The following is a 12,511-nucleotide window of genomic DNA, read 5'->3' as shown; positions in this document are numbered from 1 at the left end:
AACAAAACTATTTCATTTCCAGACAGACCCATGGCTAAAGTAACCACTATGACTATAACACTATTTATTACAAGAGGGACATAATCATAAATAAGTTTCTTCATAAACATTAGTTTCATTAAGACATAGACCGAACGATGATTGCGTCTTTAAAGCAATACATTTTTTTAGTCAAAGAATGACTTAATGACAAATAAGTCCCATAGGCGTGTGTAAATTTTACACACGCCTATTTTTTTGTAAAATTTAAACTCAATACAAAGTAGATCCTCACTTTATTAAAAATAGTAACATCCACTCATCTTCATTTTTTGTTTTGTACCTGCTTAATTCGGTTTAGGTCGTTACAATAATGAAGACTTAACATCCTGCTCATTACACTCGCGATACATAACAGGTTGCGTCTCTCTCAAACTGAACGGACGTAAGGAAATGGGAAGGAGTAAAAGAGACCGAAGTCTAGGTTTTTACCTTTCTGCGCAAAATTAGGCCTCTGTTTTATTAACAGTCGACGAAGATAGTCGCCCACATTAATTTTATGACTAAAAGTCAAAATCTTAAAATTTTGGATTAGGTCACTATAATTCTAAAGGTGCGACATGTACCAAACACTAAAAAAAAAATCTGGTTGTAGTGAATATTGTATGTACGTCATTGACTTATTTATGATGTACGTACAATCCTTCAACATGCTTAAGGCTCAACTCACACTGCCTCAGAGTCGAAGCGTTGCGCCGCGTCATATTTTTCGTCTATAGCATATTCATCTCTATTTTCTCATTTTTAACCGACTTCAAAAAAGCAGGAGGTTCTCAATTCGACTGTATGTTTTTTTTGTATGTACCTATGTTACGCTATAACTCCGGTATTTGTGATAACCGATTTTCATGATTCTTTTTTTTTGTTGGAAAGGGGGTACTTCCATAGTGGTCCCATTTCATTTTGAACAAAATCATCCACCTCTGAGGTTGGATGTTTACGCATGAAGATTCATTTTTATAAATAGCGCCTAAATTTTACTAAGGAGCAATTATTTTAATGGTTGATTTTGCTGTTTCTCCAATTCAAGGCGTTTTTCTCTCCATATACTTTGAGTAGTGAGAACCGATTTTTATTATCTCCAGTGTCAAGTCCTGTATAGTGGCGAATTTAAGGATATTTCAATAAAACTTAGCAAATAGACGTAATTCCACGAACTTTTGAGGTCAGTTTTTTTAGTACTCTGTACTGAGATTACTAAGGTACAAATTTGTGTTGTGCAAATAAGGAATCGCGCGTCGACGTTTGGTTAAAGTCGAATGGATTCGCGCGTTGCCGTGTGTTACTTGTACGCAGTGATCGTCAGACGCCGACCACACAGTGAACCGGGCGCGCTAAGGCGAGCGTCGTCGCGCGACGACGCGCGTCGCCATGCGTTGTAGTTGAAAAACAGGACGCGACGCGGCACTTCGACTTTGCGCCACTTTAAGTTGAACCTAAGTTTAAAATTAGTTGATGAGGTTGTGATCGAAATTCAAAATACGTAAATTATAATTTTATGAAAGACCAAATTAACAAAGCTAAAAAATTCAAATTTTTTTTCGAATTGCTAGGTTAACATTCGCAATACTTTATAAAATGCTTTTTTTACATATTGTTGATATTTTCACTCAATTTTTATTTACGTTACCGATACATTTTTAGGGTCGTATTCTAGAACTCTAAAAGTTTAAAGCACTCGAAATCATACTCAAGTCCCTGCCATTAGGGTCGTATTTGCAGTGCTTGAAAACATACTCAGATCCTGCATTGAGTAGAGTTCTGGAATACGACCCTTAGTTACGTGTCTAATCAGGGCAATGGATCATAGAACACCTACGCTAAAGATGAAATAATGATTTTAGGACATCATAGAGTCATTAAATGGCATATCAGATGAATAATAATAATCGGCATAATCGCTGATGGGTGAATTTCACTTTCCGAATTTCAGTGGCACTTTTTGAGTGATTTTTGTAAAATCCTTTTTTCTTTTGGTTTTAAGGTCTTAAACGTACAAATAAGTTCAAGCAATGTCAATAATTATAAAATCTCAGAAATATTTAGGTTAAATACACCAAAAAACGATATTTTAGGTCACACGAATGAGATTGCTACGGCACGAATGTTTTTGTCATAAACATAAATGAGAAAGACGACACAGCAATGAGAAATTATTATTCACTAAACAACATTTCACATCATTTAGCATGTAACAAATATTTTAATACAACTTCTTGTATCAAAATCCTTTTCATCCGTGTAAGACCATCTATCTATTCTATATGTAATTAATACATAAATCTAAATAAGTATTTTGTTAATGTCATGTAAACTTTGTTGTACATACACCAGCACATCAAGCTACACATTGACGTATCTTGTTCCATTGCACTGGAGGCGATTTTCGAACAAACATGTGTAGTCTGATGTGCCGTTGTCCGTACATCAATATATCATCATCACCACCATCAACATCATCATCATGATCACCATTACCATCAGCATCATTACCATTCACATCATCATCGCAATCATCATCATCATCGTCGTCATCACCACCACTGTCACCATCTAATTGTTACATTTCAAGTAAATGTTTGGCTTAAAGTAACTATTGACTTAAAAGTAGACAAGAATGAGAGCGACAATAATGATATTTGGATACATTTTTAATTCTCAAGTGTGTAAAATATGCTGGACCGGTATAAAAGTGCATAGATTTTAAAGTTCCCTTTGTCTAATTGATGTACAATAAGGTTTATAAACTATTACTTAATACGTATTTAGATAGATTGCTATACATGAATGAGAACGATTTAGTCACTAGCGCTGAAATTGGTATTTAAGTCGATTTTTGCTAAAACGGAGATGCACAGGTTACTTCACTGTGTACACTCCAATCCGACAGGAGCCCCTTCACACGTGTGCGAAGGGTGAAGCCTCCTAATAACAAAAGTTCATAGCGCATCGCTATGAACTTTTGTTATTAGGAGGCTTTTAGTTGAATTGACACTAATGATAAGAAAAATTTAAACACATTTTGTATTCCCAAGAGAACATGTTTGTTTATAATAAATTGGAAAGTTAGGGTATGTATTCGACGTGTAAGTTATTAGAGTTTATCCTCGATGGGAAATATTGTGATTTCCACATTGACTTACAAATAAATGGACGACGGGTCTAATACAAAAACCACGAAAAAAATGTCCCAAGTCAACCTATTCGAAATTTAAATTGTAATGTCATCGCAGTATCGCGCTGTCAGTCGAACAAATGAAGACTAAAGCGGAGTTTGGCGCTCTGTATACGCTTTTAGCGCCTTACAAGTGCGGACACTTTTTAGCGCGGACCCGACGTCCATATAATTGTAAGTCAATGGATTTCCACAAGTGTTTAATTTTTTTCTTCTTTTCTTAAAATTAGGGCGACGTGGAACCGGCTCACATGAATGAGAAATTGCCCACTTTTTAAATTGTTATTTATTACTGTGACACAGACTATCATATTAAATAAATAATGTTTAGCATTCATGTAATAATATAAAAGTTATTGACAGGGACACATTTTTGGAGGTTATCTGAAAACGACCCTGATATCAATGATAATCTGAAATGAGATTGGTTCCTGCAGATGTTATAATTTATTCATAAGGGCTTCTAGCTTTTATAAACACGCCAGTCATCCATTTCTGTATTATTTCGTGGCCGTATTAAGTAGGTACCGAGGTGGTAACTGCAATATGAATTGGGTTATACTTATTTGTATTGGCTTATGGTTTCAATCTGTGAATGCAAACATTACTTATATTCTTGAAAACGATAGCACGAGGAATTGGAAAGTTGAGATGCTCGTAAGTATGACGTAATTTTAAGGAAAAGAAGGAAAAGAGCGCTATCTAGTACGATTCCTGCTTAAATAAAGATTTAAGAAGGAGGATGTAGGTACTACTGGTTATTGTGTGTTGTAGACCTCTGTAATAGTGATTAAGCTATCTTGTACAGTCAAGAGCACGTCAAGCTTGACACTTTACACTTTGGACTGTTCTTATCATAAGCGGCATACAGTTGGATTTAAATCTTAAATGTCAAGCTTGACGTGTTCTTGACCCTGTACATATATTCTATAAATTGTAGTTCAGGTAGGTACTGTTTTCAATGGGTGCGTGTTTTTTCGTTCCTCTGCTCCCTAAATTCCGGTTTCGATCCACTGCAATTTTGATTGTACTGTAAATATATTCATTGTGTGTAATGTTATAGGTACACGTCATGACATTCAACACGAAAACAAATGGGTGGAAGAACATTCTCTTTGTAGGACATCTTCCAGACCGCTTATACGACATTACTTCGCATCTGCAGCTCACATTCTCCGTTACCGGCCCTAACACCGAAAGCCTCGATGTAGAAAGTGTTATTCCATATGCTTCAAAAATTGTAATAATAGACTGTAAAGACTTCGAGAGCTTAGAAGACTCGCTTCTAGAAGCAATCGATTCTCCCTACTGGAACCCTCATGCTCAAGTTATTCTTTATTACCACACGACAGCAACAAATGAGAACGCGAGAATATTTTTCATTTTCTGGTTTTATATGATCGTCAATGCTGTTATAGTACAGTACGACGATTCTAAAGAATTGCTATTAATTTCCTATTACAACCCGTACGTAGGTGAAAATAACAAATTTCAAAATATGCACGGATGTTGGAAAACTACCAAAATAGGGAAACCGATTAATGGGTATAACCAGAGCTTTACTTGTGAGCAAGATTGTCATAACGTTACATTGAATTCAAAATTACGAACCTTACATTTAGGAACTTGTATTGGCTACAACATTCATTCTATACGATACGGTGACTTTTCTTCATTGAAACAACTGAACATTTTCGGAGATATAAGTAAAAATTTGCATGGATACGTGATGAACGCCTACGGTGCTGAAGTAGAGCCTTTTCTAAAAATAAATAAGGCAAACGACGGAAGCTACACTTTAGACTCTAGAGACGGACTGATATGGAGAACATTATCTGAACTTATGAATTTCACTATCAACCTTGATTCGTGCAGGGATACATTAAAAACACCATTCAACTATACCCGTACTCTACAGATGGTATTTTCATTATCTGACAGACAAATAGACCTTCTTATTTGTCCTCTTTACCAGTTCGATTTAGTTGTCGTGCAGGTAGATTTGACCAGCGAGTTTGCGCCAAGTGGAGTATGCATTATTTCTCATCGAGCCAGTTTTGAGACAGTTTTATTCGACGTAAATCTACTCCAACAGAATAGCACGCTTATTATTCAATTTATGGTTTGCTTTTTCTGCATTTGGCTTCTCTTCTATATCCATAATGTCACAGAGGGACGTAGCAGCTTCAACCAATTGGGTAAAGATTTTACCAATACCATAAGAAATGTTTTATCCATTAGTTTGTACAAGCCACCTACGCAGCGGTCCTTTAGGTTTTTTTTAACTATTTCAATATGGTGTTTCTTTATATTGAACTTTGGTTTTCAAGCTGCAATCGTTTCCTTCTTTAGTGTCTATAAACGTGGGAGAGAAGTAGACACATTTGAAGACGTTTTAGAAAAAGGATACATGATCGAAGCCTTACTTTCTCCAGACATGATTTTACCTGACACAGAAGAAATCAACATAAAAATAAATTCTCGCCTTAAACCCGTTATGGACATGTTTGAATGTATCGTTAAAATAGCCAGTAATGGCGAAAAATTCTGTTTCATAGATTGCTCAATAGGACGGTACTTAGAGACAAACAGATTGGACGAAAAGGACGCTCAGTATTTACATGTAGCCAGAAAAAATAGAATACACAATTATTATCTAGTTTACATATTACACAAGAACTCACCCTTAACAGCCAGAGTGAATAAATACCTTCGCCAGTTCGTTGAAATGGGTCTGATACAAAAATGGGAGCAATATAGATTTACTGATATGAAAGTAGATTTTCCTGTAAAGCCACTGAGCATGAAAGATATGTTGGGTATTTTCGAATGTTTGTATTTACTTCTTGGTTTAAGTTTTTTAATGTTTATATTGGAAATTACTATTAGAACTTTTGTTCATATCAAGCGATGGTTGGCAAAGAAAATTATTAACTGGAAGCGGACTAGGATCGCCAAAAGAAAATTGAGACACGAGGAAAACTCCGGGAAAAAATATTTTGAAAATGTGTGTACGCAAACGTTCTAAACTCTTAGCCCTCTATGCAGTGGTAATCATTTTAAAAAAGCTGTACATATAAAGACCTCTCCACCATTCCAAAAAAACCCGACCTCAAAAGTCATTCATCCCCTAGTTTACCACCCTTAGAGGTCGAATATTTTCTTTAAAATGGAACCACTTCTGAGGTACCCTTTTTCCAACAAAAAAATAATCATCAAAATCGGTTCGCAAATGGCGGAGTTATCGCATAACATACATACAAAAAAAACATACAGTCCAATTAAGAACCTCCTCCTTTTTTTGAAGTCGGTTGAAAAAATGCACTCTACGGTTAGAACTCGATACAAATTATGAATTTAATATGTGTACAAAAATATTGATAATACATAGAACTACGTCGATTTTGCGTTTTAATGAAATGTAGAACCTTCCATAAAATATAACCCAATTTTATATCTAATAAATTTTTATAGCTAAGAAATCTGTAGAAACGAAAATACTTAATTATTATTATTTGTCAGTGTTACGTATTTAATATTAAAACATATATTTACTTTTTGTCTTCGTCTGATAAAAAATCGATCGCATGTTTCTAACGTGGACAGATCACAAGGTAGATCGATGTCCGAAGGTTTTTGGAATGTGTATGTGTACCTACTTAATGCACCTAGGTGAACGCACCCGATGGCGATGTAAGCAGCGCAAGGCTTCTTTTGAGTGAGACATATGTCCAGCAGTGACCATCTTTCAGCTGAAATGTTGATGCTGATATATGTTTTACTAAGTCTATGCAGAACCTACTATTTTTATTCTATGCCTTTTCTATGTAATATACATACTTAGAATAATAACGCATAGAATGATAGTTTCATATCAAACGAACTGTTACAAGTGAGGCAAAAATCAAATTAATGTAGGCTAGTTTTAGTAGTAGGTTAATTTTCAGTATTAGTGAATATTTATATATATATATTTTTTAAATTTATTTATTGTATAAAGGACAAAATACACAAATATGTTTCTAATCGCATTTTAAACCACTCAGGTTTGCCATAATGCGACCTGTATCTACACAATACAAATTTGAACATGCTAGCAGAAGCTTATATTTAAGTGTAAATATTTGAGTAATTTGTATAAATAATCAACAATATATAAAAATACAAGTTGAAACGCGTTACTTCCTTGTGGAATGTGATGTTAGTATCTATTTTATGTTTGTCTGGCCTATTTTTACACTCATTTACCGCACATTTCGTCATTTTTAGCTAAAATTCTCGAGCTGTTCGCGGTGCAAGTTAACCTTGAGCACTGACGGCCCGCCCGCTCGTGTAGGCCCATTGGGAGCGCTTCAATTTGCCTCACTTAGCGTGTGCGGACTAGGTTTCTATGCGTTATTATTCTAAGGTAATATATATAACCACAAACTGATTCCTAGCAGCATTTATTACGAAAATCCTTGAAACCAGAATATAAACGAAATCATAGAATAGTGCACCTATCAAACAGTATTTCTAATTTCTACAGTCTATTTCCGTAAGAAATAAAACCCTCATTCTTTCATGAATACGTTCATTTGCCAGAAAACTGACGTAAACAAAAACTGGAACACCAAAGAATACCTTGTTATACTTGATTTTTTTTTTTTTAATGTATTAAGGCTTTGGCAAAGCCATCATCCTAAACATGAAGTTTAAATATGTTTCTGTAAATATGGCCGCCACAAAGAGGATAGGCAATTTGAGGCGGCGTGCTTGGATTGACTCGGGATTCCTTAAAACGGGCCGATACGGGTATTTTATTTCGAGATTCGTATAATTTCGCGTTTTAATCTTCGATTAAGGCACAATAGCACTATCCTATTCCACTTTAAACTAGATTTCACAAAATAATTGAAAGTCAAAATAAAAACGACACTTTTCCCTCCAAAAGGTCCAGAGCGAATCTTGTTATACTTGATACACTTCCACACACAATTTTTTTATAGGTTTTTACACAAGGAGGCTTGCCAGCGCAAGAAATGGCTACCAATTAGTAGAAATTGTACATAACTTACTATAAACGTTTAAATACTAAAACTAGCAAAGGGCGCCCTTTGCTAGTGCTACTGACCACTTTCCATTTGCTGTTTTTTTAAATTCTTTACACAAACTAAAATACAGAAATAAATCCAAATTGTACATGCCTGGTGTCAAAAACAAAAACTAACATACAATCGTATAATATTACCTACTAAAGACTTCAGTCTACTTAGACATTGTTGAACTTTACCTAATTTGGAAAAAGGCGTTAAGTGTATGTATACTTAATTCGATATAATACCTAAGTATTATCTCGTAACGTATAGGTATAGTTTATACACTTGGTCTAGGTATTCCATACAATGCCGAGTGTGCATTAGGCAATGTATAAAATAGGATGAGCTGTGTGTTAAGAATAATATTTTATGTACGTACAAGCGCCACAACAGTTCATTTTGTAAGACTGAATAGGTAATTAGAAGAATTAATAATTAAATTACAAATGATATTTATTTAACACAATCTTACAAAATCTTAAAATATTATATTACAGTAATAAGAACACGATACACTAAATATGCACGCTACATAAATCAAACTGTTAAGTTTAATACATTTAAGCAAAACTATTATACCTATTAAGTGATTGTCTGATATATTAGATAATTTGGATATTAAGTTTTGTGCTGTTTTTTTTTATGGGCTTACGGCCTGAAATAAATGATTTTTTTTTATTTTTTTATTAAGATAATATTCAGTAAAACTTAACCTTTCATTAAGTTTTGGTAAGTTACACAAACTAACCGTTTTGAAAAATGTTCTCTTAAAAAATATAAATGTTTTTTTAATTGAAATGAAAATGTTATTTCCGTTGCTTTGATGCAAAACTATTTCAAAAAGACAAAGATTTAATAAGTAAAAAAGAAAGAAAAAGAAATCTTTGTTTAAGTTGTCATTATTTCAGCCGAAAGACATCCACTGCTGGAAGATCTTTTAAAATCTGTTATCTTCTTCTTTTCCAAAATAATTTGGATTTCGATTAATATAATGTCACAGGGAAGGGCGATATAAAATATTATTCAATTGTCTCGTGCTTTTAGCGTCTATATAATTTGTAAATAAATTATGACAAAATCTTATCCGCTCACGCGATACATGCAGCCGTAGACGCATACCACACCTAGAGGTGCCGGTGATGATTTTATACCGATTTATCGGATATCGAAGTTATAACAGGTAAAAGAACTAATATAAATTGCTATTTCGGTAACTACTCTAGCAAACCATAAAGTTTTTAATAGGCTAATGCCTCAATAGTTCTACCCTAATAACTCTGTCATTTAAAAAAAATAAACAACTTCAAAAATACGTCACGACAATCATGTGTGTTATTGTTTGGGCTGGTGATTTCGGTATTTATTTGTTGAAAACATACCGTAAGTAGCGTTTTTTAAATTTACCCTGAATATAAATGTTTATAAACTATACTTTAAGGAGTAATTTCACGGTAAACGTTAGAACCACTCAAACGGAATATTATCATATTTATCCAAGTACACCAAAAATTTAATTAGTGCTTTTTAAGTGCAGGATTTGTGGTGTATTACTGCATTTTATTTGAGATGTTTTTGTTGGTAGTACGGAGGGTATTTATTTAGCAATGCAGAATAATAATTTTTATTTATAAAAAGTTGTATTTAAACTGAATGCTTTTTCTAATTTACGAAACCAAATAGCCGCCATTTTGCGGTAGGAGGAGCGCATCGCGTGAGCGGTTATTATACGAGTATTTATCATCTTTACATTATTGCTGATCCAGCTGATCGAAACTTCTGGATTGTTATATTCTAGAGTGTCTCTAGAATACTCTACATTGTTGTACGCAGCCAATTAAATAGCCAACTACTTACACTATAATGTTCTTGAGAAGAATAACTAATTAACATACCACGCCTCTCCCATTTATCTAACGGGTGGCTGAAGCTTGGTGTTAAAAGTAACAGAAAATGTGGGACCGAAAAGCTACTCAACGTCACTAGGAATTAAATTTCAGAAATAACGTATAATCTTTGATGTGAGAATTATAACATCGTAAGGTAACGGGATTTTGTCATGTTTCCAATTTTACACTCTGGCTTCATATTATTTAGTTATTGATTTCATGTTTATTACATATTGGGAACAGAATTTAACTGAAATGAAAAAGTGATACGACCAAAAATTACTTGTCTGCCAATAGAATAAATACCATCGTAGTGACAAGTGAAATATTTGAGATTTCCCGCATTGTTGCTTGGTAAGAAAATGTAGTAGTATTTTTAAACGATCATGGCAACCCAGCACTCGAAATGTCAAACGCTAGAGTAGGACAAAACAGCTGATTTCTTGGCTAGCGATGGAGAGGGACAACCGGCCCGAACGAGCACATCGTCCTACGATGTACCTCCCGTTCTCGGCCGATTGTTTGTTGACGCAGAAGCGCAAATAAAGTGCGCAGGCAGTGCAACGATTAACACGTTCGCAGGCCACTGAAGTGATGTAAATAACGTATAAACTCAGAACATTGTAAACAAAGACTTGATCTCGTACTTACTAAACCATATTACTCCAATAAAAGACCTAAACCCGTGTCGTGATCGCTGTGAGCATAGCAACAAAGCAGTGAAAAAACTACGACACAAGTGACGGTCGCGTCTTTCAAAATGCTTCTGTGGTAATTCTGGCTAATTTAAAGACTTTGCCCCTCGATAAAGAGACTGTCGTTTCCCAGAGTGACAAATCTCGAAGCCCTTCGTGTATTGGATGAACAGAAAGGCAAGTACTAGTCGTCCTTTGTTCACATTCAGTCGTAGATGAATTCACCTTTCATAGGACGGATTTCACGGTCAACACTGTTTACTCGATATCTTACAGAGTAGGCGTAATACTGTGTTATAGAGATCAATCAGTATTGCAATAATTGCGTCGTTCTGTAATGTTTATATAACGCCCGTGCAGTCGTGGTCGTAAAGGTCGGTAGTACGTACCTACCTATGTGTGTATTGTCACGGGCGTTTTCTTATTGAATTTAACATAATAGTCCAATAATAACGTTTACTATTGTCGAGCAGTGTTAAGGGTTCAAATCGATATGTATGCGTGCAGTTGAATAACGATTCGTGATTGTTGGCGTCTGTGGGTTTGCCGTTCTTTGTTGTTGGAACAGTCAGCTGTTTGCGGGGGGGAAGCGCGGGGAGAGGGAGCAACTGGTCCGACGGGTCCCCTCTGCCTCGCGTTTGTTCCATGTCTCGTGTCATATTATTTATTTTACTGTCGTCAACAACCTTCTACGGGTACACTTTCTTTTATAGAATCCTTAAATTTATTTCTGTCGTGTGCCATTCTTGTTCCTTAAAAAGTAATTATTGTTCGTCACATTGGGTCCAGCTTTTATTGGAGTACTATTCTTTTGAATTTCACCCCTGGCTATATGTGTAGAGGCAGCTGACGCGCGATTTTACCCCTTGTAGTTTGTTCTTTATTAGCCTAAAGATTTGAGCTTACAGAGGTGTGAAAAAGGAGTCGATACATCTTTTTTTTTCGTAACAAGTTCATAGATTGTACGAAACGTCTTCTGCCTGGTTATCCACTTATTCAACTTTTTGTTCCGTCTCAATTTGCACCTGCGCCGCTGCGCCGCCGGTCGAATGCTTTTTTATGTTATTAATCACTTAAATACCACGTGTTCAATTAGATGCCTTATGATCTAGTTTAAGAACTCTGAAATCCATACCATTTTATCAATCAGAGACAACAACGTGGACTAACGAACGACGATACGATACTAAAGATGCCATCCGCTAACTAAACGCGGCAGTGACAACATAATTTTTTGAGATAATTTAAAAAGCCATAACCCAGTTTTCGAATATTGAAATTGTTTGATGATATTTCAGCAATGCATCGTTGGGTAAGTTCCGATAAGTCGAACACGTTAACTAATTTTAACTGTTTTTATAAGAGAATTTTGTGCTCTATTTTTTGCTATTTAAAACGGTTATTTCGCCATGAGTCACTTTGCCGCGTTTTAGTTATTGGACGGCAGAAAGACCCTATTAAAGCAACACATCGACACATTCAAATTTCGATAAAACTATCTAATATTCTAAACTCAGACACACCTCTATGACCTTACCTTGTCCTACAGCTTCAAGAAAACAAATTATCGGTATTATGTGTTACGGTGTATAGCCTTCTTATTTTCCCGTTATTGCACAGCTGCATCAGTTCTCAAAA

Source organism: Hyposmocoma kahamanoa, unplaced genomic scaffold (genome assembly GCF_003589595.1).
Source record: "Hyposmocoma kahamanoa isolate Upper Pololo Valley unplaced genomic scaffold, ASM358959v1 88, whole genome shotgun sequence".
Classification (NCBI taxonomy): Eukaryota; Metazoa; Arthropoda; class Insecta; order Lepidoptera; family Cosmopterigidae; genus Hyposmocoma; species Hyposmocoma kahamanoa.
The sequence above is the reverse complement of the archived record's forward strand: the minus strand, read 5'-3'. Positions refer to the sequence as shown.